Raw genomic sequence first — 6,694 nt, 5'->3', positions numbered from 1 at the left:
CCTGAGTTGTGCAAGTGCCGCCTTTTCTAAACTGAGGAGGAGAGTCTTTGAAAATCATGACCTCCAAGTCCAATCTAAAATTCTTGTATACAAAGCCATCATCCTTCCCACCCTTTTATATGGAGCTGAAACCTGGACTACGTACAGTAGACATCTCAAAGCCTTAGAGCAATACCACCAACGCTCTCTACGCAAAATCTTGAGGGTCAGCTGGGAGGACAAGCGTACCAACTGGAGTATACTTGAAGAGGCCAATATCTACAGCATCACTACGCTCATCATGCAGCATCAACTCCGATGGATTGGACATGTCATTCGCATGTCAGACTCACGTCTCCCAAAACAGGTTCTGTACTCCCAGTTGAAGGAAGGGCAGAGGTCTCCTGGCGGTCAAAAGAAGCGTTACAAAGATAACATCAAAGTAATCCTTAAAAAGTTCCATGTCGATATTAATAACTGGGAGGAAATCGCACTGGACAGAGACAATTGGAGAAAATGTATCCACAACGGTGCCGCACTACATGAAAAGAATCTCCAGCGTGCCGCTGAGGATAAACGCCAGCGCCGTAAGGAGAGACAACAACTTAAGAAGACCCATACTCCAGTCACTACCAATAGTCTTACATGCCCACACTGTAGTAGAGTCTGTGGATCTCGGATTGGCCTCCACAGCCACCTGAAGACCCACAAGTAGATGACTGATGAAGGACATACCATACTCGAATTCGAGTGGTCGCCGATGATGATGACTAAACACCGTCGAGCCGTTCATACCTTGGAGTATCTCATCAACGGTGGGGATTGGATATCGTTCCCTCACTATTGCCTGGTTTGCTCGTCTCATGTCTAGGCATAACCTTACATCCTTATCCGCTTTTGGTACAATAACCACAGGATTTACCCATGGGGTGGGACCAGTTACAGGTTTGATAATGTCCATGTCCCTCAATTATTTTATTTTGGCCTCTACTGCCCCCTTTAAGTTGAATGGTATACGCCTGAGTGGCTGGGCCACAGGCTTCACCTGTGGGTCGATATACAAACTGATCTGTTTTGTGTTCAGCCTCCCTACTCCCTGGAACACCTTTGGATACCACTGTTCTAGTAGCTGTCTTACATCTACCACAGCTGAGACATCTGCGCCTATTTTTAAAACTCCCAGTTTCATGGCTGTCTCCCTAGCAACAGCTCTCCATGGCCTTTAACCACAATGAACTCTGCCTGCTCAGTTCTCTTACCTATTGTAATCCCACATGTGAATATACCTTTAACTGACAGTGGTCAGCTAGAGGCATAAGAGAATAACTTTCTCTCTGTCTTAGGGACATGTGACTGACACTTAATGTGTTCTGACTTTAATCCTTCCCATGTATTCTCATCTATCACATTATTAGTTGCACCCGAATCAATTAACATTCTCAGGTTTACTCCCCCCACACAAAAGGTAAGTCTCTCTGTCACGTTATTTCTAGTAACAGCAAATGCAAAGTCATTTTGTTCCTCTACATTGTTCACACTGTGTTTCTTTGTACCCTTTGTGCGGCATACTTTGGAGAAATGATCCTTTCCCTTGCATTTATGACACGTTTGTCTGCGTGCTGGGCATTTCGGATCTCTGCCCATGTGGTCTGTGTGTCCACATCTGTAACATTTCCTTTCGTTCCTATCACCATTTCCCTTTGGTTTCTCTGTCGAGCTTTTCGTATAATACCCTCTTTTCTGTGTAACACGACGAACAGTATCTGTCTCCGCCTTCTCTGTACATGACATGGCTGACATCTGCTCCTCGACATTTTCACATTGTGAGGCCAATTGTAACGTGCGGGCGAGCATTAGACCATGCCCTTCCTCTAGCAATTTCCTCCGCACATAGGCTGACGGCACCTACTCAGCATCTCTTATTTGATTATCCGCATCCCCCCCAAAAGCACAGTCTTTAGCAGCCTGCCGCAAGCGAGTAGCAAATTGTTGCACAGTCTCACCTGTCTTCTGGGACAACTTATGAAAAGTCTGTCTAGCAAATGCTGCGTTGACCTGGGGCACGAAGCAGTGATTCAAAGCACTAACCGCCGCCGTGTAGTCTGCTGGCTCTTCTGTGTCCGGTAGAGTCAAAAAGATATCCTGGACATCTGGTCCTGCTAGGTGCAGAAGTAGAGCTCTTCTCCTCTGCTTTGTGGCAGCTGTAGAGGTATCGTCGATAATGAGTCCTTTGCCATCGGCATAAAGCTCAAAAGACGTTAACCACCTCATCCATCTTGGACCCAACGTGGCTGGCTCGGCGAAGCATGCAAAATTTTGAATGCCGGTCTTCTCCATCCTAGTTAACTAAAACTTGGGTAACTACCTATTTAAAATGATTCTTTTCGTTATCCTCGTCGCCAATGTTGTATGAACGCATTCAAGCATGGAACCAGGCAGACAGGCTTCTAACTACGATGTTCTCTTTATTGGTAAAATGGCTGACTGCAGCATTCCTGGGTAATTCCCATAATGCAATGCACATTACATTACCATATTAACTGGTGTTAAACTCGCACATTACATTACCGTATTGACTGGTGTCAAACTCGCAATCAATACACGACAGTTACCACCCCAGAAATTTCAGCCCCTTGTCTTTATCTAGAAGTCCCTCTATGGCCTTAATGCTTCCTATCTCTGCAACTTTCTCTAGGCCTCTGCTCTTCCAACTCTGGTCTACTATCAGTTCTCCACTCGTCCACTTTAATGTCAGCAACAGAGCCTTCAGTCATTGTGCTCTCATATTCTGGAACTATTTCCCTAAGCCCTTTCACCTTCCTATATGTCTGTCCACCTTCAAAAGCATCTTTAAAGTCTACCTTTTCACCCTATTTTTGGTCTCCACCCCTACATTCCCTCTTATTCCTGCTAGTGTCTGACCCCCAACTGTGAAGTGCCTTGAGACATTTTGTGGCATGCTTATTTGCACAAACAAGTTTGAGTTGTTCGGCACAAGTGTACCTCTATGGGGGAGGAGCCTAAACACTGTCCCGCCTCCACTGGAGCCGGGCATGCGCACCTGCAGAAATCTGGTCCAACCCACTTGTAGTGCAAATAAATGCAGCTGACATTTTGCTCTGTTAAAGGTGGTATATCAATGTATTACCAAACTGATATTTTGATTTAGTACATGAATGGGTGAATTACTCTACAAGTTTATCATCCATGTAAATTTAACCTGTGGGCTGAGGTTTATTGCTCGTCGGTCTATGATTTTCAGCCCACTGAGGTGAATGGGTGAAGAAGCATGGGCTGGTATACGCATAAGTATATGTCGTAAAATTTCACCGCCTGAATTCCCTTGTGCTTTTTTGTCCTTCCTGCAATCCACCCAAGTGCCCTCATTTAGATATATTATAATGAGGACCAGTCATATTGCAAATCCAAGTTTCTTGCTTTTACACTTGCATCACACTCAGGATAACTTAGACTGAGAATTATACAGTGCACCTGCTGTCAGCATCAGCTGAGACACTCGTAAGTGAGGAGTATCTGAAAGCAAAATACTGAGAATGCTGGAAATCTGAAATAAAAACAGAAAATACTCAGCAGGTCCGAATTTTATGTTTATTTGAGCAGTACCATGAGGGAAAAACCTATTTGACCTCGTCCTCACCAATCTACCTGACGCAGATGCATCTGTCCATGACAGTATTGGTAGCAGTGACCACCGCACAGTCATTGTGGAGACGAAGTCCCGTCTTCACTCTGAGGACACCTTCCATCGTGTTGTGTGGCATTATCACCGTGCTAAATGGGATAGATTCAGAACAGATCTAGCAGCTCAAAACTGGGCATCCATGAGGCGCTGTGGACCATCAGCAGCAGCTGAATTGTATTCCACCACAATCTGTAACCTCATGGCCCAGCATATCCCTCACTCTACCATTACCTTAAGCCAGGGGACCAACCCTGGTTCAATAAGGAGTGTAGAAGAGCAGCACCAGGCGTACCTAAAAATGAGGTGCCAACCTGGGGAAGCTGCAACACAGGACTACATGCATGCTAAAAAGCGGAAGCAGCATGCTATAGACAGGGCAAAGCGATCCCACAATCAACGGATCAGATCAAAGCTCTGCAGTCCTGCCACATCCAGTCATGAATGGTGGTGGACCATTAAACAACTAACGGGAGGAGGAGGCTCCATGAATATCCCCATCCTCAATGATGGTGGAGCCCAGCACGTGAGTGCAAAAGACAAGGATGAAGCGTTTGCAACCATCTTCAGCCAGAAGTGCCGAGTGGATGATCCATATCAGCCTACTCCCGAGGTCCCCACCATCACAGAAGCCAGTCTTCAGCCAATTTGATTCACTCCACGTGATATCAAGAAACGGCTGAGCGCACTGGATACAGCAAAGGCTATGGGCCCCGACAACATCCCGGCTATCGTGCTGAAGACTTGTGCTCCAGAAGTAGCCGCGCCTCTAGCCAAGCTGTTCCAGTACAGCTACAACACTGGCATCTATCCAACAATGTGGTAAACTGCCCAGGTATGTCCTGTCCACAAAAAGCAGGACAAATCCAACCCGGCCAATTACCGCCCCATCAGTCTAATCTCAATCATCAGCAAAGTGATGGAAGGTGTCATCTGCAGTGCTATCAAGCGACACTTACTCATCAGGAACCTGCTCACTAATGCCCAGTTTGGGTTCCGCCAAGACCACTCGGCTCCCGACCTCATTACAGCCTTGGTCCAAACATGGACAAAGGAGCTGAATTCCAGAGGTGAGGCGAGAGTGACTGCCCTTGACATCAAGGTAGCATTTGACCGAGTGTGGCATCAAGGAGCCCTAGTAAAACTGAAGTCAATGGGAATCAGGGGGAAAACGTTCCACTGGCTGGAGGTCACCATTGACCAGAAACTTAACTGGACCAGCCACATAAATACTGTGGCAACAAGAGCAGGTCAGGGGCTAGGTATTCTGCGGTGAGTGTCTCACCTCCTGACTCCCCAAAGCCTTGCCACCATTTTACAAGGCACAAGTAAGGAGTGTGATGGAATACTCTCCACTTGCCTGGATGAGTGCAGCTGCAGCAACACTCAAGAAGCTCGACACCATCCAGGACAGTGCAACCTGTTTGATTGGCACCCCATCCACCACCTTAAACATTCACCACCGGCGCACAGTGGCTGCAGTGTGTACCACCTACAAGATGCACCACAGCAACTCGCCAAGGCTTCTTCGGCAGCACCTCCCAAACCTGTGACCTCTTCCACCTAGAAGGACAAGGGCAGCAGATGCATGGAAACACCACCACCTCCAAGTTCCCCTCCAAGTCACACACCATCCTGACTTAGAAGTATATCGCCGATCCTTCATCGTCGCTGGGTCAATATCCTGGAACTCCCTCCCTAACAGCACTGTGGGAGTACCTTCACCACACGGACTGCAGCGGTTCAAGAAGGCGGCTCACCACCACTTCCTCAAGGGCAACTAGGGATGGGTAATGAACGCTGGCCTTGCCAGCAACGCCCAGATTCCATAAACAAATTTAAAAAAAGTATCTTATCCTAACAACTTTCACGAGCAATTTGAGCAGTTGGGAAATACTTTTTGCAATTTTTTTTTGCCGTTCTGCCTACACAGAGCTGCACTTGCTTCTTACTGTTTCTGACAGGGTCAGGCGACCAGCAGATTTCCATCCCTTCCCCCACCCCCTACCCACAGTGACGGCTTCTCAGGAGCAGGTACGGCATTGCATAAGGGATGCCATTGTAAACAATTATTATGATGGAGGAAGAACGGCAAGGATGGAGCAAAGGTGAGTCAGGCAGCCTTTAAGGAGGATGCACAGCATATGTATAGAATATACCAGCAGGACAAGTTGTTTGAGGACTTTAATGAGGAGATGTATGCGAGAAGAATGAGCTTCACCAAAGAGGCAAAAGGGCAGTTCCGTCATCTACTGCATGACGACCTGTAGCCACGATCCTCTGCCTGCACTGCTCTCTCTGTAGCAATAAAGGTGGCCACCACACTCAATTTTTATGGTACCGGATCATTTCAGGCTGCTTATAGTAGCGGAACTGGCATGGATTCATCAGGTAACTGATGTACTATACAGGAGAGCTGGAGAATTCATCACCTCTGGTATCACACAAGGCAGCAGCGAGATAAGGCCATCCAGTTTTACGGGATTGCTGGCTTTCACAAGGTCCAAACACATTGCTTTGTGAGCTCTAATTTCCATATAGCACAGCAGATTATTTACATGGGACTTACGCAAAGGACTGCTCCAATGGATGTGAATATGAGCTGACCCAGGAAGCTCCTGCGTAAATACCTCTCCAGACCACCAGAGGGCACAAATCCTTATTCATTGGTGTAAAGGCAAAGCAACTTACTGCGTGGGAATCTCCCCCTCCATCTCAGTAGCCACTTGTGGTAAAGAATTCTATGTTCTAATAACCCTCTGTGTGAAAAGATTTCTTCTAACTTCCCTCTTCGTTCTTCTAATGATAATTTTGAGTATATTTCCCCATTGTGGTTGACTCTTAACTGCCTTCTGAACTGGCCTAGCAAGCCACTCAGTTGTATCAAACCGCTATGAAAAACAATAATAAAACCAGACGGAATACCTAGGCACCAGATTCAGACACTACAAAGGTGCCACATAAAAGGTTGTTAAGCAAGATAAGGGCACATGGGGTTGGGGGTAAGGTATTAGC

This window comes from Somniosus microcephalus, chromosome 12, assembly GCF_052327205.1.
Source record: "Somniosus microcephalus isolate GS21.2 chromosome 12, FLI_Smic_1.0, whole genome shotgun sequence".
NCBI classification, from domain to species: Eukaryota; Metazoa; Chordata; class Chondrichthyes; order Squaliformes; family Somniosidae; genus Somniosus; species Somniosus microcephalus.
The sequence above is the reverse complement of the archived record's forward strand: the minus strand, read 5'-3'. Positions refer to the sequence as shown.